At 35.6% G+C, this 24,438-nt stretch overlaps 1 protein-coding gene across 9 annotated transcripts in view; it reads right to left on the bottom strand.

Annotated features, from left to right (window-relative positions):
* Window positions 1-24,438, bottom strand: part of KCNIP4 (potassium voltage-gated channel interacting protein 4) — a 401,922-nt gene that overhangs the window by 122,119 nt on the left and 255,365 nt on the right. Inside the window, exon 1 of one of the 9 annotated variants that reach the window (XM_032108717.1) lies at window positions 13,098-13,179. The exons of 7 other annotated variants lie outside the window; for them this stretch is intronic. The gene's annotated coding sequence lies outside the window, so the exon portion shown is untranslated. Of the gene's footprint in view, window positions 1-3,082; window positions 3,239-13,097; window positions 13,180-24,438 lie in introns of those variants that run through there. One more of the 9 variants, XM_032108715.1, reaches the window with a different exon arrangement.

Here is a 24,438-nt window from a genome sequence, read left to right on the forward strand (position 1 = left end):
GCTTGCCATCCAGCGGGGAAAAAAGCTCTCCTATTCAATACCTTCAGAGTACTGAATATATCTTGGTACCTCATAGCCCCTTCTTATCGCTGCTCTAGTTTAAGAAAATTAAAAAATGCGTTTATTTCTTCTGTGGTTATTTTCCCAAACTTAGTCCTTTCTCTGAACTACCAAAGGAGCCTATGTCTACCAATTTTTAACACAACAATCTGCTTTTCTCCAGCAGCATTTTTTTTCTGTCTGCTTTTGCTTTTAGTTTATCAACTCTTCTCAGAATCTCAAGAAGAACACATTGGAGACCGATGGACACGGACTGGTAGCTTTCTGCTCCACTTTTTTTTCCTACAAATTTCCACATTATTTCCATAAAGCCTGCTTAACACTGCAGTGCTTATCTATTAACTGCAGGATGTATGAGAGTACATGCACATTTCTAACAAGTGATGCAGAAGCACCTGGTTTTGCTATTGCTAAGCTAAAAGAATACAGAGAATGGTAACTTGCTCTGTATTACACACCTCCAAAACATCTTCAGAGAAATAACCAAGTCCACTTTTAGAAAACACAAGGGTTTCCAGCAAGATTTTCCATTCAGGGAACAAAAAATATTCCAAATATTTTAGCTGTGTTTTTCTGCGCTTTTAATTCTTAGTCATTTTGCTAATGTTACATGAATAAGAAAAATGGGCACAGATTCTGTAATACTGATGAAGTGAACAAATGAAGTCAACTCCTTTTATTGATCATGTAGATTCATTGATTTTCACAGTGTTAGTCAAGAGAAGATTGTGGCTCAGTCTTTTCCTCATTTTTATCTTTCTGATGAACACATAGAAAAACAGAGCATGGAGTACAGACTCCAGTATAAAAGTATGATTTGCTTTTCTAAGTTGCTCAGCTGGTCATAGTTTCAGAAGCTATAAATAAAACCATAAAAGAATCAAATCTATAGATCCCCAAAGGCCATTTACATGTGAGCATTACTCATATAATGGGACACTTAAATACAGTGTATTAGCTTTTTTCCCTTTAGACTGCAAGATGTAAGATGAAAGACTGCAATTAGGACTAAAAAGAGAAACAAAACTAAAACCATTTTAACATTTAAACATTACAAAATCTTAATTCAATTGATCCAATTTTGAGCTAAGAATAAAATTGCAAAATTTATAAGACAGACAGAGTTTTTTATATAAAAGTTCATATTACCTTGCATTGGCTAAAGGATTTTTAAATAGCAGTATCAAATAACTGCATTTCCCACTTCCTTGTGTTCTTTTATTGCCATTAAAAAAGCTTTTTTTCTCACTCAAAAAATTATCCAAAGGACATAAGAATAGTAATATTTTGCAATCATTGTTTCAGAACATACTCTAGTATGCTTTCAGTCACACCCACAGAAGCTATAGCATGTGTTCATTATTTGCAAAATCCTGTTCCTAGCCCTATTACAAAAAGAAAGAAAAAAATTGAGCTTCCCCATAATGCCAGGAAACATTTACCATTTACAAGCTTGAAAGAAGAAAGCTTTCTCATTTATCTCAAGTGCTGAATTAACTGTACAGTAACTAAATAGTAAGAAACAGTAATTTAGGAAAACTTGTTTTCACCTGACTGAAACTCCAGAATACATTGGAAAAAAAATTCAAGTACAATCTTAGCTTTTCAACATACAAAAAGGCTCCAATTTCTTTATCAATTTGTTTTAGCTTAAGTTTCCACTTTAGTGTTTTGTTGGATCAGGAAAAACCTGCCTATAGACTGAAATCTGTTCTTAGTTTTAGGTAACTTTGAACTTGAGGCTTGCAAACTATCAGAATAGTTTTTTTGTTTTTTTTTTTTTTTTTGCAAACTAATATGTCCTAAACATTAGATTTTTTTTTTCTTTTAGGACAGATAAAATTTACTAAATCATCATGCTGAGCATGAAGTTTATTAAAATTAGAAATTTGATTGAATACCACTTTTCAAGTATCACCGCTTTGTTGTATCAGTGTTCAGAGAAAACAGGTTTGGAGCCATAATAGCAGCCTGGGTGGTCTCACACTATCACATGGGAGATGCTGGAGCAGCAGTGAAGGTACTGAATATGATCTAGCTACAAATTTTTAATCGGCAAGTATCACCATCAAACTGTTTAAACTCCTTCTCACAGCCTCAAGGAAGCAGCATGAGGCAGCATTAGAATGATGGCTGCCAGCTTTTCCAGTGGTGTAAGTCTTTCTTTTCATCATTATTAGATCAACATTTTTCCAAGTTAACAGAATGACTTAAACAAATAGTTCAGTTGTTTGAGCTGGACTTTTTTTCTTTTTATTTCATTATCACATTTTTACATAGGCAGACAAACACTAAAGATCAATTTTATCTAAAATTTAATCATTCGGTATTACTGTAAATCCTCTTCGCTTCGGAAAACCAGAGAAGGACATACCTGATGTAGGTGAGCTATAAAATTAAATAGACAATTTCCAAATATTTGGCAAAGCATTTCTTCTAAGACAAAATTGATTAAAAAAATGAAGAGACCATCAGAATAGGATTCTCCATCAGGCAGGATTGCTCACGGAGTAAAATGCAGCTTTTATACTGTTAAATCCCTCAGCATCGAAAGATTAAAAGCTAGTTATAAAATTATTGACTTCAACATTCACAGCAATCCAGCACCAAAAGTAAGCATTGTTCATTCTCAGCACACATTCAACAATCCTTTTAATGAATTGAAGAAACTCCTCCTTAAAAATTTGGGATTTATTTTATTCCTGTTTCTTTAGGAAAACTGTCTTGAAACTTCATTGCTTCCCAGCATAAGCTCTCACAGAGAGTTTAACCTATTACTTGTACCAGCTTAATCCTTTACCTTAGATAATTTTTTTTCTCTGTCTTGATCATATGACTCCTGCTTTTTTTTGCTGTGCTAGCTTCCATACGAGAGTTCTCCATCTCCCTTGCTGTCCAAGTACATTCATTACACTTCTGCCACTTTGAATTCATCTCTCAACCTCTATCCCCATAAACAGCATGTCATAAACCAAAATGAACTGTCACAGGCTCTGATCCTTGTATGAAACAGGCCACTTACCCAACAGTCACAGCCCCAGATATAACAGGGCAGGAGTTATGTCCACAAGTCTTAAATTCAGTGGGAACACCAGTCTCTCAAAGCCTTCCTCATCCTTCACCTCAGCCACTCTGTAGTAGCAGCTACACTGGTCATGCCAGCATGCACTTCAGTCAAATTCACCTCATTTTGAGTAATAAAACTAAAAAACAAAATAAATAAACAGAATACATGTAATTGAAGTGCCTAATGGTGCTTGTCACCTTCTACAAAATAACCTATTCTCACAGAGATCGTGGTACTACATTTTTGAAACTAGGGTGGTTCCTATCTCTCTTCTGTCTGTATTGCTGCAGCTTATGACAGTCACCTCAGGGGGAGAGACCTGCTTTCAAACCTGCCCAGTACTCAGGGCAAAGCAAGGATCACCTCCAGGGCACCTACCATACCGACACGCACATTTTTAGGATGCCTGGCTGGTGTTTGTCTTCTCTTCTGCACTTAAAACACCTCAAAACAACAAAACCAAAACAAAACAAAAACAAGGTACACAATGCCCCTCAGAATTTATTAGGCCAGTAAAAAGGAAGTGTGAGCATAAATTCATAGGCACTAAGTTGTTAAAATATTATATGTCATTTTAGACTGGACGCAGAAGTGCCTTCTACCTGGGCTGAGAACAATGCTAATTTCAAGCAAAAAACCCAAACAAAACACACCCCCTACCCCCCCTTCCCCAAGCAAACAGAAAAGAGAATCACTCAACACATTTTGGTGATTCTTAAGGAAAAGTAAAATGATTTTGAGATGTCTGTCAGACAAATACACAGTCTGGAAAAGACTGGAGAAAGCTGTTTAGAACTAAAATGTTTTCGCCTTTTCAATCCAATATTACAGTGGTTTTGAGCATAACTGCAATAGGAAGGGTACACCTGCTCATTACCATCTGTAGTATTTCCTATTCATGGCAAGAACAGATGGAGCCTCAGTAATCCTCAGCAGATCTTATTGATCTATGTTTTGGAATAACATCAAAACCAGAATACACACGATTTCATTGATGGAAAAAACCTCAGGTACTTACAAAAACAAAAGGCCAAGATACAAAAGAAGACAGTTTTAAAAGAACTTATTTTTCTGCACTTATTTATCCTACTAAGGTCTAAAACTTTATTGAAAAAACTTCTATATTTAATAATTTTAGGGGCTTCTTTTTAACAGAGTTATTTTAGTTTGCCGTTTTGTTTCTTGGATGGTTTATGTTACAGCTGTGTAACAGCAGGGCAGGCAACTAACCACATTCAGAACATATTACTATTTTTAAATAGCAATGGTTAACCAAAGCAGAGAATAATCTCCTTTGCTTGGTATTTCTAGGTTTATGCCCTTCACTTTCTGTCACTTACTGACATCTGCAAATACTTTTTTTCAAGCAGCTTAGATGTAAGGTACAACACAGTTACCCCTAGAACAGTTCATGGAGTGAAGTGCAATCCAACCCACCTGAACTCTTCTGCCTCCCTTCTGCCCCTTTGTTTTTTTTTTTTAAAGTCACTTTTCCCCAGCAGAGTAGTTTTGTCTCCTGCAAATTAATGACCTATGTGAAGGAGAAACCACTTCTGCCCTCAAGTCCTCTACACAGGTGCACCAGGTTGCCAATTTACCATCTGCCCAATGCAAATTCTACATTTTCCAACTAATAGAAACATGCAGCCTATGTGTGGCATTTAGACATGGAGCCCAGCTAAATAAATTAGCATTCTGCCAATGCATACCAGCAAACCTTCAAGCAGAGCCTATTGACTGTGTCTGATTATATGTTCCTAAGAGCCTTGTTACAGTCAATAAAAGGCACATGAGGAATGATGACCGTGTTAGGAGAGGACTACGTTTCCCACTGAGAGGAATTTCTAAATTACGGTCAGTAAAATTTCAACATAGCATTTATGGCGATCTCTAAAGATAATCTAGGATATCACTGCCCTGTAGAGCCACAAGTCAGAATGTAAGCACTTATCCTAGACTTCATATGTAAGCAAACCCTGCTTTGAGTTTTCTACTTTGTGAACCTATATAGGAAAAACAGCAGTTATTCTAAAATGCATAATCGGAAGAATAGTAATTTCTGGCTGTTGTTCTTCAACTGTTCCTGTTGCAGCAGATCAAATAACAGATATGGCTTGCCTATGCAAAACAGCTTATCAAAGTATCAAAGTCCTTAAAAAAGCACAAGCTAAGTAGAATCTTTCAAGTAGCTACCACCAGACAGAAATACATGAAGAAGAAACCTTTTCTTTAAGTAACAGAGTAGGCATTTAAAGGTTCTGCAATCAGGAGTTCATGAAGAGGTCTTTTACTTAGAGTATAAACTTAGATGCCACGTCACATGACTACACCAGTAAGTCCAAGATGATCCCTTAAGGCTGAAATTTTGAAAATCCAAAGTCAGAGTGACTGAAATAGCTGCTCAGCTCCTTTTACTGAAAGCACTGAAGAGGCACATAATGATAGAAAGTTACCTATTTGCCCAAGGTTTTTCCCAGTCCGTTACTTAATTCCTAATCCCAGACTGACAGATCCAAAACTAAAAATGCCGTACTCTATCTATCTATCCTAGATAACTTAGAACCCTTTCTTTAAGGTTGTTCAGGATTTGCTACCCATAATGTTGCATCCCCTTTCAAGTAAACCTCTCCATGTAGTTCACAAGCAAGCCTAACTGCACATCAATCTTCGTGCAGTGCACTTCCCAAGTGACTCCTCACTCCTCTATTTTGCTCATATCCTGCTATTGGGTTTTGAGAAAGGTGATTTAGTAATAGTTTAACAGCAAGAAGCTGCTAAAAGCATAGGGATTGTTGGCTGCAACTCAGTTACTACCTCCCATTTTATCACACAGTAGTTAAAATGGATTTTGCAATTTTCAGAGTTCCCTGTCTGTTTGAATGCACTGAAATCTTTTTAGTACTTTACCTGAGTTGTCCTAAATAATTTTTATTAACTCATAAACAATAACAACCATAATTCCTTGAAAGGCTTGGATATTATCAGACTTTTTCTTTTGAGTCTTAAGTACCTTCAAAAATGGGAACAAGCTTACAGAAAAAGGTGCTAGCTAACTATTTAATAAAATATTAGGCTCTAAAGTTTAGATGCAAATTTGGTTTCAAAATGCTTTCTGGTTACTTCATGGTATGGCCTGGCTTGTTTCATCTTTGAGGATGTGAACAAACATAACCACCAAATCAGCTATAAATGTGGTATCCAGAATAATGACCATTTTAAGAGAGACTCTTCCTGTATTCTGAGATGAGCTTTTTCAGTACTACAGAAGTCATTAAATTTTAAGAACCTGGCATTTCAAGTAAACAATACTTGCAGGAATTTTACACAGGCTTTCAGACAAGTGTACTAATGTAAGCAGCAACTAATAGCTACAGTTAACAATAGCTACTGTTCACAGAAACATGACAAATATAATCTTATAGAAATTTATTCAGAAAACAAGAAGTATGTTTTGCTTTCCCACTGCCTTCATTTTTATAAGGAAACGTAAATTGACAGTTATTACTCTCCAAAAGCTTTTCAACAATCTTTGAGAAGCTGATCTAAGTCAAATTATTAATTAACAAATAACAATCCGTTTATTAAAAGAAAAAAAAGGAAAAAAAGGAGAGAGAAAAAAGGAAAAGTCACTAAGTAAATGAAAATTAATGGGTTTGGAGGCTTACTTGTCGCTTCACTTCAAATCCAGTCCAGGATCTACTAAACTGACAAGTATCTCTCCTTTGTCCTCAACAGATTTTGAATCAGAACATCTATCTCTGCTCTGGCCTGCCCTAGCAAGGTCTGAGGAAAGAAGTCCAGGATGTTTTCTTCTTCCCTTTATCTTTTTACTAATACACAGCTGTCAGTTCAATCTAATTAATGAGGACTGCTCAGAAAGAGGTAATCTGGAACATGGAAACACCTAGGGCTCTTCCTTCCATTTTAGTGGCATGTTCACTAAACCAGTACCATGTCTTTGTTGATCTTTCTTCTTCTGGTCTAGCAAGTCTGGTAATTTGGGCTCCACCAACCAACCACTTTAATGGCAGCCCTCGAGTTTAAACGTCTGTGGGATGCAGGAGACTCCATGGCATACACAGTACAACTGGCAGTATATTATTTGTATGGATGTATCTATAGCCTGAAATAGAAAAAATGCCAGGACTCAATTTGAACTGCCTCTCATCTTCCAACTGACACTATAACCCACATGACCCACTACATGGGTAGCCTGACAGATCTAGAAATGAGATCCATGAACATTCTGCATGTAATTAAAAAAATGAAAACAAACAAAAAGTGTGTGTGCTTATTCACATGCATCCCGTCTCCTTGTTTAAGGTGACATGTGAAGCCCACAAATAAGATTCAGAAGTTGAGTCTTGCACAGACTAATCTGTATGTGCCCAGGTCTCTTGTTGGATTAGGGTTATCACCAATCTAGTTCTTTTTTTCCCCTCTGCAGTATCAGTTAAGTTAGACAACTGTCTAAATACCACATCGTATAACTGCAGTTCCACAAAAACACCCTGAAGTACCTAAAAGGAAATTTATTATCGTTAGCAAGCTCACTGAAATCTTTTGTAAGAGAGTATGAAATGAGAGAAAAGAAGATTAAATATGTCTTATTTTGAGTGACTAAGCCCCAGTAAGAAATTAATCTTGTTTCAGCCAACATTAATTGCACTTTTTTCAGATGTTGGCACTTGTTTAAAAACTGTGACTCTTGGATATATCAACTGTGCAATCTGGTATGTTTTAGAGCTATTCTTAAGAATATCCAGAAATCTCATGGTTAGTATAAGAAAGCACATAATAATTACAGTAATTTCCCATAGAAAAAGGGAGACTTCTGCCTCACTGAAATTCTACCTTACAGTACAGATTTGCACACTACTGCAGTTTGAAACTTCATTTCTATAATATATTTGGAGTTCCAATTTTTTTTTCTCCAGATACAGACAGCATTAGGCAGCTGTTTTGCAGAAATGCTGAAAGAGAAAGCACTTTTTGTTGTTGCTAGGCCTTCATTTACATATGTGCAGAAGACCTAGTACTTCTCATTTATATGTTACAAGTCCAGTGAATCCATGAAAATTCAGACCATGTAAACAACAACAAACTCATTCCAGTTATCCAGAGAGCACAGTATGAGCTTAAAGACTCAGCTTCTTAAAACAACTTAAAATACACAATTAAAAAATTCACATTGCAATTTCCTCACTTTCAGTGCCATTTAGAACATTGGCTTTGCCCAATAAGCATGCAATTGATACTTTTTTTTTAACTTAAAAAAATGCTTTAGAGAAAAAGAGATAAAACCCCAAAGAAATTATTTTAATTTAAAATTATCTTCTGTGGAGCGTCTACCTGATTTAAAAGAAATAATCCTAAAATATTTAACTTAATATTTGGGAAACACTACCTATTGAAACTGAGTGCAAGCTTTCAGGTTTGAAGAACTGAATGAAGGTAGTTGCAGTAGTTGTTTGATTACCCCTACTCACTTACAAAGGGACATGTTTTTTGTTCTTGGTTTTGGTTTGTAATCCTAGATAATAAAAATAATTCTGGATGGTAACCCAATTCCTCTCCCAGTCTATAGCTCCTTCTTATTTTGCAACCGGAAAATTTGTATTTTTCCACATTGTTTTTGCTTCATCCTTCAAATGAAAAATGTGGTGTTGGAGCCCTCCTGCCTCCCATTTCCCATCAGAATACTCCTCTTTCCAGCTGGCTGCAGCAATCCTTGCAGTAGCCAGCATGTTCTACTGATAGCTGTAAATTTTAACAGGAAATACTTAGTCCCAAACAAAGTCCTATCAAGAGGCTTTTGCATAATTAGACTTCTTCAGGCACACATCCAAATACGCAAATGGGAATAAGTCAAATAATTCAATTTTCCCCAAACTGAAAAAGAATCAAGTTTTCATAAACTGAAGTTATTAAATCCCTCCTCAAATCTTAATGCAATAATATAAAACTTAATTTTAGTCATTTGTGATTGTTTCAAGTGTATATTATCTCTTTACTACTACAGATTGAATGAGATTCATTTAATCTTCATTGTTATAATCTGAAGTCATTAAGATAAACTAGGAAGGTGTGAAATTAATGTTGCAACAGCCTCAAATTTCAGTATGCTGAGGGATTTTTTTTTTAACCAGCAGAGCATAGGTTAATTGCTCCAAGAGAGTTGAAAAATATATTTTTTCCAGATTACGCAATGATCTTTTTATTTTAAAAAATAGTGTCATTTAATCCAGTCATTCAATTTTTGCCAGCAATTTCACAGTTTAGCATAACATTTGCAATTTAATTAAGTGCTAATAAAATACATCACTCGTATCACCTGCAGACTAGGATGTGGGTGGCTCAATTACTTCAGTGTTTACAGCTCACTGAGTTGTGAAGGGCAAATGGAAACTTTTTCACATTACTAAACAGCACTATGTGAGACCTAGCATTGGAGGAAGATATGACTGTTCCAAAATTGGAATAATAAACACAGAGGCAGAATGAATACATCAGTTTTCTCTTATGATAAAGGGAAAGAAAAAAAAAATAACTCCACTCATTAATAATTAGGACATATTTTAAATTGAGAAAGTTAGCATTTTAAGAAAAAGAAAACCTGATGTTTGTTGTGCTATTAATCAGGCCATGTCTGTACAGATTTGATCTCCTATTTCTTCCAAATTTTCACACATTTTTGTAAGGCAATCTGTAGGTAGCCTGTTAGAATTATTAATGGTTTTCCCTGCCCAGGTTGATTGCTGTCTTTTTTTTTTTTTTTTTTTTTTTTGTCATTCAAATATACAGTAGCTGATCAGTAGCCTGATGAATTTCACAGGTATACTTGGCATTTTTCCTCCAAGGTCTGGGCAGGTATGAGAAAAGCCTGTTCTACCCCTAAACATCTTCAATGTCCACTAAGATAAAATCAGGAAGGCTGCAGTGCAAGGTTCACATTTTTCTCATATAATCTTCCTTCTCTTGGACTGATGACAGCATATTTTCTATAGCTACAGATACCAATATCTGGATTAGATGGTAGCAATTTGGGAAAATATTTCATTCAATCTGAGTTCATCATGCATATTCTAGGCATTACTTTTCTTTATTTACTATCTCAAAAGACAACTTCTTCTCTTAAACAGCTACCACTTCAGAAAAGTGAGTTTAAGCAATCCTGTTCTTCAGCTGCAAGGACCAGATGTTGGCCATTGGCATGGCAAGCACATGATGGCACAACTCCCACAGGAAGGGCTTGAGGCTGCTGTCAGGCCATTTTCACTGTCCTTGTGCCCCTCTGAGAGGACTCAAGCACAGCTGAATGAGTCAGAGACCTCAAGGTGATGCAACTGCAGGTAGCTTACATCATGCTTGCTCTTGGTTGAGATTCAAATGGCCAACAGTGTGAAGTAACTGAAGCAAGTATGTTTTAGATAGTTTTTTCTGCTTTCCTAGTACATGGGATTTCTCTAACAACAGACCAGGTTAGTCCTCTGTACTGTGTCTAGAGGATGGGAGGTTTCTGGGGTGTTTGGAGAAGTCAGGGAGTTGCAGGCCAATGGGCACACAAGCTGCAGGCCAGTTGTGACAGGAAGAGTAGAAAATGCCACAGTAGACTGCTGTGTCAACATGGGGCAGAGCAGCAGCTGCAGAGGAAGTTCAAAATAAGGAAATCATAAACCAGAAAGACAGCAATAACATTATAGGTATTTATGGACATTCTTCCAAAGTGTTAAGACAACACAGAGGGAAAATACTGATAATGCTTGTATGGTAAATTAAAAAAAGAGTCGAGAAAAAAAATTAGCAAGCAAAACCCCACTGATCTCTCTTTAAAAAGAAAAAAAGGAAAAATACCTTTCTTTTCATGTAAGCATGTGTAAGGTATTATTTGTATGTCTTTGCATCAAACCTGGGACATTTATCTCATCAAAGCGGCTTTGCCTCCAGTTCTTTATACTAATGACCATTCAGTTAATGGTTGATGAACAGCTGTTGGCAAGACTTAACTAGAACAGAGATCTGAGCTTTTATGTAGAGCTGCAAGAAAAATCCTTAAATATCACCTTATATGTATACACTCTAGGATCTACCTAAAACTTGTGACTTACTTTCTGTTGTTGACTCATTATCCAGGTACTGCACTTAGTTGAAGCAGTGGTGTCTAATGCATAGTTAAAGCTGTCCCTACCAGGCTACCATTTCAGCCGTTATCTTCACTCAGTTTTGAAGCCCATCTTGACCAATATGCACTTCTTTGTACTTTCTCTTCTCCCTGCTGTACTTTATATACATTCCGTATTTGAACAAGTCCCTCAACCTCTCTTTTGATACAGGCTCATTCTCAAGGCCCATATCTATGGTAGTATCTAAAAAAAAAGATCAGTAGATCAGAGTTGAACAGGCTGGATAACGGTACAAGGAAATCCTGGGAGATAAAGCCAGTACTTTTTTCATTCTTCATATGACAAGAGACTAAAACTTCAAGACAATGATATAAAAATGACTGCTTAACAATAATTAATGGAAAAACATCACTTTGCAATATCTACTGCTCCTCCAACTGATTTGGGTGCTATAAGTACTCTTCAGGCTAGCTTGAATTTTCAGTGTGTGACAGCACACAGACGGCACAAATTGAAACTTTACCCCAGAGAAAGAAAATAGTCCTGTAGTCAGATCACCAAAAAAAGAGACTAAGGAAATGGCCACTGGGAACCTTAAAGGAGACAAAGGGAAGCAAGTATTTTATGTATAATCACAGAGAAGAGTACTTTAATAAGCAAATTAAGCATTCAAAACCAGGCAGGATTATATTAAGAAAATTGAGACTATAACAGGGCATTGTAGGGGTAGCATTAAACTAAAAACATAGAAAAGAAAGCTGCATAAATATACCAAAAAGATTAAAACAGCAAGAAAGCATACAAGAAAAGACAGAATAAGTATATTATAAATATATATAAATATAGATTTTTTCTTGTATTTTTATCTAGTCTGGCTAGTCATAGTCAGTTGGCTTTTTTATTCTTATCCTTTTTTATTCCTTCCCTGTCCCCTTTTATAATCAAGCAAGACAAGAGCATGAACAAAATCTGATGTGGCTAAATACTTCTATTTTTGTGGAATAAGAAAAAAGATAAAAGTGTATTTTCTTCACAGGTTTTCATATGATTTGTCAAACCTGGGAAACATGATCTACAAGAATCAGATTTATTTTTAATAGACACTATGGCTTCACATGGAAAACAGAAGAAACAGAAAAAGAAATTCATTATTTAGAGTTGAAGTATAGTGTCACATTCCCTCTGTCTTCTTTTTCACTGCATTTTTCAGCTTCCAGATTAAAATGTATTTGAAGGCTCTACATTGTCAGGCTGCACAAGTTTTGTCACCATACATGCACACAGTCTACGACATCCCATGATACAGAGGTTTATCCTAGCAAGCTACATCAGAATGCAATGCACAGAATGGATGACAGAGGAGGAAGTCAAACAGGCTGGAGGATGATGTTTTCCACTCAGGAGCAAATTCCAGTAAGTAAGCACATCAATATGTAACAACTGCAACAGTAGGAACAATGGATTGTGATAAACAAGTTGATTTCATCCTTCTGTCATTATTACTCTAAACAACAATTCAGAGAGTTTTTGAATAGCTACTTGTAAAATAAATTATTTCTAAGGTTTTATTCTGATTGCATTATTCCAGAACCATGCAAGACCATAAACACTGCATGAGCTTGACAGTAACTCATAAGAGATTCATATGTATGTTTTCATTAGTTAATTGAGCTTATCATCAGGGAGAAAACATTAAAATTTTATAGAAACTACTGTATGGGAAAGTCGAGGCAGAGTAGAAAGTGTTACAGCTACATAATCAAATTTTTCAGAAAGATTATGTTTTTATCTGAAAAAAAGAATCAACCATAGGCTTAAAATAATTAAGACAAGGAGAAATCTTTTACCTTTGGGAGTCCTTACTCTAGTAGAGTCAGTAAATCTGAAGACAAAGCATGCAAAACTTGCAAGGGAGATTTTATGGACTGAGCTGTGTAATAGGAATACATAATAATCTCTGAATAAGGTCAAACCAGGATATTTGTGTGACGTAAAAACTTATGCCTTGCTAATCTCTTGAATATTTCAAGTAAGTCAATAAAACAGTGGTATGGGGACAAAAAGAGGCAATTAAAATAAAATCCCAGCCTTAGGGGGTCTTTAATATTTCAGATTAATCAGATGAGTATCAACTATTTAAATAACTGAGAAGAATTAGTTATTAAGTCCAAGATTTTTATATATAACACTGCAGAACTCATGACTGGTAATATATCTGAGGTTATTATATCTGCAACATTAGTTAACTAAAAATGTCCTATTTAGAAGTGGAAAAAGGTTAAAGTTTTCCCTTGTTAAAATCTCTAGGCATGAAACCTTTTTGGCCAGTAAGAATTTCATCGAATTTATTGTTTTAAATTTTTGATGTTAGTGACTTATCTTGCAATTACATTTTGTTTTCAAAGGTTTTCTGAAAATTAATAAGTGATCAAATATCAGGATAAAAAAAACTACTATAAAATTCATAGTACCTAACCAAAATTGAATAATTAAGGTCAAAATAGAAGAACTACTCAATAAATCAATGTATTAAAAAAATATTTAATTACATCCCAAATCAACACATTCTAAATCAATCTCAGGGTCAAGAGAAGAACAAATTACATAACATTAATAAGGATAAAAAAATTGAAGCATTGTTTTCCTTTAATCTAAAATCCCAGACAGTATTCTAGCCAGAACAGTAATCCTGACCTAAAGGACACAAACTGCCTTTCTATTTCTTTTGCTCAAGTGCGGTTTCCCAGAGCAAGCAGTGCAATCAATTAAGCCGGTTTTAAAGCACCCAAAATGGCTATTCCAGCTCAGAAGTTCAGAACTTTCTCCACACATTTCTGCTCAGGAATGAATATTCTCTTGCTTCCCCTCATACACTGCAACACTGAGCACGTACCAGGGACTCACCTGAGGTGACAAATAAACTACTCTTGCAGTACAACGTATCAGATTTCAGTGATCTTCCTTTAACTTTCATGGTGATTAATGACTTTCAAGCATCATTTGTGAGGTTGCTGGGAGATATTCAAGCTGTAACATAAATTATGTACCTATATTTCCATAGTTGCTTGTAACATCAAAGACATCAAATGAACCTGATACCCTTGACAGACCCTTGTCCTGACACATAACATAACCAGGCAGCATCATTATTTATTTCTTCTCAGTAGTTTACTGAATGTTGCGATAAATGTATGGAGTGGCTGTTGTATGGAGTATGCATGTACACAGTGCCTTGGTTTTATACAGAATTAATTAAAAATAATCATCTATGGACTTAAGGCCTTAGAACCTTATCTAGATGCAAGTATTTTGCAACAAAACGCATTGTTTTGGGTAAAGATCCAATTTTCACTGGGGTCATGGTTCCTTCATTGCTGGTAGCAGCAGTATTTCAGTAAGCACTGTATTGTAAGATGCTATTTCCTCTGTTTCACATCCTCAGCTTTTGCAATAGGGCGTCCTTGGTCTCATGAACATCTGTGGCAGTAGTAGGTAACCCAAAGGCTTACAGGGACTATCAGTGAAAGACACATATATATGTTTAGACAAGAAGAGGAAGGTGTGCAGGATTCCTGGTCCAAAGAGTTTGCAATTTAGATGTCATACCTGACCGACTGAAATGGCTTTGCTCCTGCAGCTGGATGATGCACAGCACTGACAAAGAGCTGCTAATCCAGCCACAGCACGGCAGCTGCTCTGCTACAGCACACAACACCAGTCACAGCTCACTTCTCAAGTGAAACAGCACAAAACCAATCTTTCCAGCATAACAGATTCCATGGTAATGACTTTTTCCAGCACAGCTGTGTAGGCCAAACCCACCTACCTCTAACTTTGCTGCACATAACACTGTAAAATTCAGTCATGGTGAGAAATGTATGCAGATTAAAAAAAAAAATGTAGAAAAAAAAAGGAAACAGTGAAAGGATTATAAAAGCAGATTAATACAGTAGAGGTCACTTGTGACTTGCCAGCCGGTCACTCAAACATTATGCGGTCACAACAAAGGTCAGTCTTCTCTCCCAAAGGGGAACTCTGAAGATATTTCACAGAGTATCTTCAAAGCAGGGGTTAGAATATTCAGTAAAAAGAAATACATAGGAAATAATTTCCTAGACTCTTTTACTGCAATTTCCAAAAAGAGTTGCAATACACACAGTTGTTTTAGCTATTGCGAGCTTGCACAATCTGTAGTGCTTCTGACTTTATAAGAAAACAAACAAAAACCATTCTAGACATTTTCTCAGACCATGAAATAAATTAAATTCTCTCTGATCTAAAAAGCATCTAAGCCATAGAAAAAGTTTGGGGACTCTAAAGGCTGCTATTTTTTCCTCAGAATCTTGCTGGTTTGTTAAAAAATAAAAAAAAACCCCCCGTCAGAACAAAGACTTCTACGCAAAATTTTAAAGGCATAGTATCTTTGGCCGTTTGTAATCTCTTGGTGAGCAATGTTAATAGTTTTCCAATGTTAATATCATACATCCTTCAAAGGAGTAATACATGCCTAAACCTTAGATTTCATCATGATGATTAAAATACTTGTCAGAGCCATGAACCACTTGTAGTATTCAACAGAAAGTGACACTCCTGGTGGTTATAGATGGAACGTTTTGTTAAAAAGTACTGATTAGCACAAGTTTGAAGTGCAGTGCTTTCTGGAAAACAGGTTGAACTTGAGATTCACTGAAAGTCATATTTAGGTTTTTTTAAATATAAAAATAAATCAAGCAACATCAAACCAGGAAAAAAACAGTGACAAGAAGTTTCACATGGACCTTTGACATGTGAAACATCTGCAATTTTAGTTGTAAAATGCTTCTATATACATTTCAGATATAAACAACTCATTTTCAGTATGCATGATCAGCACTCAAGCCTGTGAAACTGGCAAAACTGGCAAAAAAAGTTCAAAAAACCACAGAAAGTTGTACTTCTTCATGCATTATACTTACATTGTAGAACTCCTTGTCAAAAACCAGTATACAAGTTAAAAAGTTACAAAACAGTGATTAAAAGAAAAAAAACAACCCTCCAGGCATATTAAATGCAGAGAGGTGGTATTTTCTGACTTTAGAATTTCCAAGATGACCAGTATTCCAGTGCCAAACGATATGTAAGTGCCAGTAAGGTAATTTTTATGTTCTTTTACACCTTCCTTAAATACAGCCAAGGCTACTCACAGAGATGGGATTCAAAGTGACAGGAATCTTTGACATTAACTCCTACAATACCCCCTATACTCCTAAATCAAAGGAAAGCTAAAACCAGGACTGAAAGATATATTAAATTATTGTTTTCTACTCATTATGTGTTCACAATAGGGTGGTAAAGGTTAAAGATACTTGCAAGTTTAATTTCAAGATGCAGAAAAGATGTATTTAGGTAACTGAGAAAACTAGGATCTCCTTGTGGAAAAGACAAATAACACTTGTAGTCAGGTCATATCTGTAACCTCAGTCTGACCTTTTCAACTTAAGCTTCTCATCAAATTTTCATATTTTTAGATGATATCTTTACCAGCTCCAAATATCCTACAGAGCAGAACTGTGGGAATACAGCCAGCTTTTACTTAGTTTATGATTTCACCTTTCTAACCTGATCTTCTCCCTTGGTATTGTCTTTTGAAAAAGTATTCTGAAGGGTTAAGCAATGTTTAAAATACAAAAGCATCTCTCCTTCCACTTAAGAACAGAAGTGCCAAGTCAAAAATAAGACAGAGCGAAAATACATTTGTGATCTATAGGATAGTATCAAGACTGCCTAGTTTATTTGTTGTGACAAATTTGATGTGTAAATTCAAGCCACTAATTAGAGTCTCTGCACTGCAAAAGAGCTGATTAAGTGGTTCACTGCTACAAAAAAAGCTACTGCCATTCCCCCCCCTTTTCTCCCTCTGTGACCCTACCTACTGTCTGTTATTAGCTCTGGTATTCGCCTAATTGTACAGTAAACTTATTTAACCATCAACACAAAGAGGGTGGGGAGGAGGAGAAAAAGAAAAATCACTTCATTGTGCTATTGCAACAGGCCTTGCTAAAATAGACAAGAGTCTCATCAAGAGTTTCTCTGCTAGAATAAGTTGATTACAAAAAAAACCCTTAAATTTTTGAATATACATTTTAAAAGACTCCACTTAAGAGTCTAGGGGACATATTTTAGCGAATTTTCAGGAGGAGACTCAGTAGAGAGGGCAAGTTCAGATGGGAGGACTCATAAGTGCATGACTGACAAAGACAGGGGTTTTGGCACGTACACTGAAATAAGTCAGTAGGCATTGAGAATAACTAAAGAGTCCCCTAAAAACAAGTTAAATAAATCCTATAAATAAAAGTATGATATGTTGAAACATAATCTTACTTGAATTGCTTGCAAATACATATAAAAGAATGACTATCAAAATAAATGAAAATAAAACCAACCATTACTTTATTAATCTTGTGGATTTATTACTCTTATTTGGGATGATTTTTCCCCATAATATTTTTAGTATAGTCAATGTAATGTTTATTCTGTTTCCTAATCTATTTTTACATAAATACATAAAATGAAATGTTTAGTAATGTCTTAGAAAATTTCATATTTTTGGAAAAAAAGTCTGCTACTTCTGAATCCCTATTGTTTCACCAAAAGATCTTCTCCAATAAAGTTTTATATTTAAAGGGCAAAATGTCAAAAATCCTTTAAAAGCATACACATTTGAGGAAAAATCGCCAAGAAAATAAAAGGCCAAGCAGCAGTACTGCATAGAAGGTTCCAATAAGCAGATTGAACTATGCATTACACAAACTGACCCCGCTCTGTCAACTGTGATGTGCTGCAGGAGAATCCCACACTGGATTACTTTGACAAGTTTTAGTCCAATAAAGACAGAGATAAAATTAGGCCAAGCTGAGAGTATGACTAGAAAATTAGTAAGCTTAGAAAATGTGATTTGTGATGAAGGCTGGGCTTAAGGAGAGAAAAAGGGCAAAGATATATGGGAACAGTATTCAAGTTTGTTTCCACATCTAAGGCACTATGAGAAGTAATTGGTTTAAATTCCAGGAAAAGAAACTTGGTTTAGGTACTGGGAGCCCATCTATAGTGTGAGCTATTCAATTCATTCAGGATAAGGAAAATATATAAACCAGGGAAAGCATTGAACTGTGAGCAAGCAAGGTTCTGAAAAACAGGTATTATTTTGATACTCCTCTGCACAAGTACTGTCCACCAGCCTTGAAACTAAACAATAATTCTATCTACTTTTCTTAACACTGACTCTAGCCACAGACTTCTGATGTTCTAAACCCAAAGTGTCATAATAATCTAGAGTTACTTCAAGAAAGTCAAAAGATTTGAGTAAGGGTGGGGAAATCACAACCTCTTCACAAAGAAAAACATTCATTATGAAGAGTATAAAATATGTATTGTTCTCTACATTAAAAATCTGCATTTTTAGCTGAGTATTACAAGACAAATTTTAGATTCCTCTGGTCTGACATGCATCTCACTTCATGTCCAGTATGTTGGAGAGAAATATATTGCAACATATTTCAATTTCTAATACATCTTTGTTTTCTTCAGAACAGAATCTATTGATTAGCCACTTTTATTAATTATTTACCATGCCGCTCTTCACAGGGACTGGTATTATCCTCTTTTCAATTTCAGCGGCCAAATAGACTTCAAGTTAAATTTGACTGATGAAAAAATCCACAAAACTTTACATGTATTTTTTCATAATATGTTCTATGGTCATCTTGAGAACAACTTTCAGCTAAGAACTCCAACTTAAAAATCAAGGAACAAGTTTTAATTACAGATGATTAGCAGCAGTCTGTTGTCTACAGAGATAAACACACTTTTCACCCTGGAAGAAAACAAGGAGCATGAAATAAGTCAGTTCCTCCATCATAGCCACAGGTGTGCACTTGATAATGATGAATTTATGCAGGAAAGGTCTTTAGGTTAAATAGGGGGGGGGGGGTGGGGAACATGGCAGCAATAGACTCCCAAGTCTAAAGAAAGTTTGCATCTTGTCATAGACTTTGCACAGATTCTATAGAATCACAGAATGCCTTGGGATGGAAGAGACCTTAAAGATCATCTATTTCCCTCCCCACCTGCCACAGATAGGGACACCTTCCACTAGACCAGATTGCTCAAAGTCCCTTCAAATCTGGCCTTGAACACTCCTAGGGCTGGGGCAGCTACAACTTCTCTGTTGTTGAGCCTGTTCCAGTGCCTCACTATTTCTTCCGTATAACTAACCTAAATCTACCCTCTTTCAGCCATTATACCTTGTTCTACCGCTACAAACCCTCGAAAAAAGTCTTTGTAGGATTCCATTTCTTTCATCCTAAGCCAGTTTATAACACTTCATTGAAAGGTAAGATAAAGTTTAGAAGTTTTAAGACCTCTGCAACTGTAACAACCACTTATTTTTACTCTTCTTTTATTTCTGCATTCTCAAATTTTAAAACACTATACTGCTTCTGTAGACAATCTTTCACAAATGATGCACGTGTGTGTGTTTGACAAAAAAAAATGTCAAATCTAAAGAGCAAGATTATTCTTAGCCCTCCGTGGCTATCCAAGAAGATTAAAGGGATTTATTCAGAAGAAAGACACAGCTGTAGCTCTGATACCAGTTCAGTCAGGGGAAGACAGGGAGCCCAGAGGAAAGTGCACCTTGCTCTCAGGAGTAGGCCTACAAGTAGGTACATGGCCACAAAAATACTGAGATCACAGCTGTACATTTCTATGCCTTACATAGCAGAACTGCTGTCAGATTTTTTTTAAGGGCACTACAGTGACAAAACTAGCATTAAATTCTGATGTTGCTCAGTATTTACTTCACTGTGTATTAAGGGATTTTTATTCCCTTTCTGAGTGATTAACAGAGAAATCATTAACTGTGAAGGACAATAAAATTTGCACACCTGAGCCCATGATTACAGTGCCACAATGCCCAACACTGACACACATGATGAGAATGTTTAACTACTGATATTTTACTAACTTTAAAATAGTTTTATATTTTTCTAAGGTGATCCAAAGCCTTAGTAAATAGTTCTGGGAACACAACAACAGGACCAACTCCTGCAAGAGCATGAAGCAGCACAGTTAAATGACTAAGAAGAATGGCAAACAAACTGTACTGTTTCCATTTGAGGTTGAATGTGAGACTATTGATCATCATTTTAAGGGATCAGACTAATCGTTTGGGCTGCAATGTATTACTCTCTGTGTATCTGAAATGTTAAAGAATTCTTTAAAAAAGGTCTTATCTTGGAGGGATTTTCCCAATAGGAAAATAAGCACGTTTTATGCTTTTCTTGCATGAAAGAAGAGTGTAACTTGCTCAAAAAAGACAATGAACTAGTACAAATGAATATCCTAAGTGGTCAGATCCTGCATGATTTAGCGTATTTCATAACATGCTATAATTCTTGCTTCTTTTTGCTACGAATGTTGCACATCTTGGAAGTTTTCAGACAGCTAGATGCATCTTGCCACTAGGCAAGACGTTTTTATGAGATTTTAAAACTCTACATTGATTAAGCAGCAGAGCAACATCCCTGATGTTCAAATCACAACTAGTCTACTTTTTTTCTTTAAATCTGAGCTTGAAGTCTTTTCCTTGTTCTTCATAAACCATACTTTTTTACTAGAGGAAAAAAACTCCAAACCCCAGCTTTTCATACATAATTAAATAGTCAAAATCAGAAATTCTAAGGCTGCTTCTTTCTGTTAGATGGTGACCATCTCAGAACCACTGCCAACTCTTTGCTACACTCTTGACAGTCAACCTTGTACACTTTCTTGGCAAGAACAGGGGGAATAGATACACTTTCTTCTAGCCCTTTGATCTGATAACCCTTCTAGCAAAAAAAAAATTTAACCCTTCATTACACACAAGGTAGACGATATCTAAGAACTTGTTCATTGTGTAAATCCAGTTTTGTACACAAGATTGAAATTATTTTAACATAAAATGCGTCAAGGCTAGCAAATGAGAAATTCTTATTATCCTGTATTTAATGACTTCTCCCAGCTGACTAGTCACACACAACACCTATGGAACTGATAACGTAATGAAAGGTATTTAAAATTCTTCTAGAACAATGTTACTTTATCTAAGTGTGGTTTTTGCTTGGCCATTACAATATAATAAGAGGATACACACTCCCAGATAAGATCTTAGCGGAAATTGACAATTTCAGACATCACCTGTTTATAGCTTAAGTTTATATACTAACCAAAAAATATAAACAATTTAAGCAGATATTGTTTGCAGAACATTTGCTCTACTCCAATTAAATCATTTTTAAGCAGATTTAATTAGCACAGCCTGAGCATTTAAATAAATTTTCTGATATTTTAACATGTTGAAGCGGCACACATAAATTTGTACATGCCATTAAAGAGATTTAAGATTTCACCTTCAGAACTAGAAAAAAGTAGAAAAAACTAGCAAAAATCAGGTAAAGATGTAAATTCTTGGAGTATTTCTAATTCACACATACACAGCTGCAGCACAGTAGGTTATTTTTCCTCCCTCCCACAGCTCCACCATCAATGCACTCCACAGCCTTGTTTCTGAATTGCTAGCTTCACCTCCTTTTCAGCCAAATGGTTTCTCTGCCACAATAACTCAAATTATTTCCCTATATTAAATTTCTGAGAATATTTCTTTGAAGCCAGCGTACCAAAACCCACAATTCTTTTGTATTCAGTATCTGCTGCATTTTGAGATCAGGGGAAGGTTTTCAAACCTGAGTCGCCTTTGTAGCCACCAAGACACCTCATGCAAAGCCAGAGAATCACATTGAACATTCAGACAAGTTCAATAAGCTGAGTCAAATTTTAGCTGAACGGTCCAACACCAAGCACTGAAGAGAAAAATATTTCCAATCCTGTTTTTCCTCAGGGCTCAAGGCACTAGCAAGATGCCACACAGATGGCTGCAACCTGAATAGCTGAACCATATAATACATTTTTATATAAACTGCCCTATTAGAAGGTAATACAGAGATTACTTCTTTTATTTCCCACGGGAGACTTAGTCCATCCCACCCTCACCTAACACATACGAATAAGGAACTAGATTTGAGAGCTGTAGAGTATCTTCCTCTGCAGAAAAATTCAGGCCTATTTTCCAAAAACATGACAACTTCTGGTGCCGCTCAGCCGACCTCTGGTCCAGCCATATACTGACAAATCCACCAATTTCACTCACCTCTGACACTGAAGGACTCTTTCCTGCTTCTGTACAGTCCTGTGCCTGGCTGAAGCCAGCCTGTCCCCTACAGAGGGCCAAGGTCCCCAAAGACACCAGAGCAAACCTGTGAGCTACAACCCCCAGCCCAGGTGCAGCCCGGACAAAACCATGAATTAGGAAGCAGGTGCCCCCAGTTGTCCTCTGACACACCTTTTGACTCTCAGCAGTGTTTGCTTCGTACAGCACAAAGGAAAAGATTTTTTTTCAGACCGACACTTGCATATTTTCCCACAAAAAGATCATTGATAAAATAAGTCATTAGATTGTAAGAGTAACAGAGGGAAAAATTCTTTTTTTTTTTCATTGCATGGAAGTTTCTGGTAACATTGAGATTCTTAAATTTCATTAAAATTGCTTTCAGCATTTTTGTTTCAAAAATATTCAATATTAGTCTAATGGTTTCCAGTGATGTCTATGACTTGAAGAAATAAATGTTAGGCCCAAAAATATTCCTAGATGTTTATAGTAGAAATATTTAAAAGTTTTTCAAAGCCTTCTCTGAACTTTTCTTCCCATATCCTACCTGTAATATAGAAATTAAGCTTTGAAAAGCATTATTGGTAGGGTTGCTTTTTTCCCCCCCAGTTTTACCAATAGAACTATCACTTATAATCTGTTGGGTTTTCTTAACACATAATACACTACATCCAATCCTTTTTCATTAAATTTAAAATTCACATTCAGTTTTCCTAGAAAGGAATGAATTCTTGATTTAAAAATTTAAATCTGGGAAAGTTTCCCCTTTTCAAATTTAATTACACTAAACACTGGGTTTCTTCACATAATCTTTTATGCTGAAGCCTTCCCCATGCTGCTAGTAATTTCTATTACCCTTCACTGACTTTTCATTTTCCTGCTACAATCTCATACTTTTACTATTTTCACCAAGTATCTTCTCCTAACATTCTAACAAAACTATATGAAAATGATGCCTGTACTCTGGGGAACAAGTAAGTTCAAAACTTCATTATACTCCCTTTAACCAATATTTACCAGATGAATAAGAAAGAAATTCTAAAATGAAATCCTACTACAATTTAATTTCAATCACATTTTATTTGTAGAATTAAAGTATATTAAAGAAACATAGATTTACCTCTGCTTAAATTTGACCTTCAAGTGCAAGATTTAATAGGCTAAAGATTAAAGTAAATCATGATGGTTTGCTCATTCTTTTGCATTATGAAGAGCTGCAAGGAGGAACTAAAACACGAAATAAAAACAAATGGCAAAGTCACTTTGTGAAGGCAGAATAAGAAAAAGTATGCGCATTAGAAAGAGGAAGTTATAAGGTATTCAAAAGGAAAATAATGATAGTATTATTTTTATATATTTCTCATCAGATATATGAGAAATGGAATCTAAAAAGAACAGTATTTACTTTTGGGCAACCCCATGGAGAGTACAAAAATTCCAAACAATTTACTTACAATATTATAGCAATATTTATTTTGAAAATATGCAGCTAATAAGAAACACACAATCCACCACTAATTATACCTAACATAATTGCACCATTAAAATTAATATGAATTATAATAAGAAGTGTGTTTCAGCAAGTAGATGTAAAGTATTATCAAGGTTATCTTCACAATTCTCTTTCCAATAATACATTTGAAAAAAGTATTAACTAGTATTAGAAAAACTCTGTAAAGCACTATCCATGTAAACACATAGACAATGAAGATCCTGATGTGAAGTCACTTTGAATAAAATAGATGCAAACCACTAATGTCTTGAAAAAATATCCAACTAAAAATGACATGTTGATCCTTGACCCAAAATAACAGAATTTCTGACTCCCAGGGCAGATTTTTCAGACATTATTTATGAGAATCTTGATTTAGACACGACATATTTTTTAAATCAAGCTGAAATGTGTATTCAGATGAGGCAAAAAAAAAAAAATAAAAGGTATGAAA

The sequence above is a fragment of the Corvus moneduloides genome, chromosome 5, assembly GCF_009650955.1.
Source record: "Corvus moneduloides isolate bCorMon1 chromosome 5, bCorMon1.pri, whole genome shotgun sequence".
NCBI classification, from domain to species: domain Eukaryota; kingdom Metazoa; phylum Chordata; class Aves; order Passeriformes; family Corvidae; genus Corvus; species Corvus moneduloides.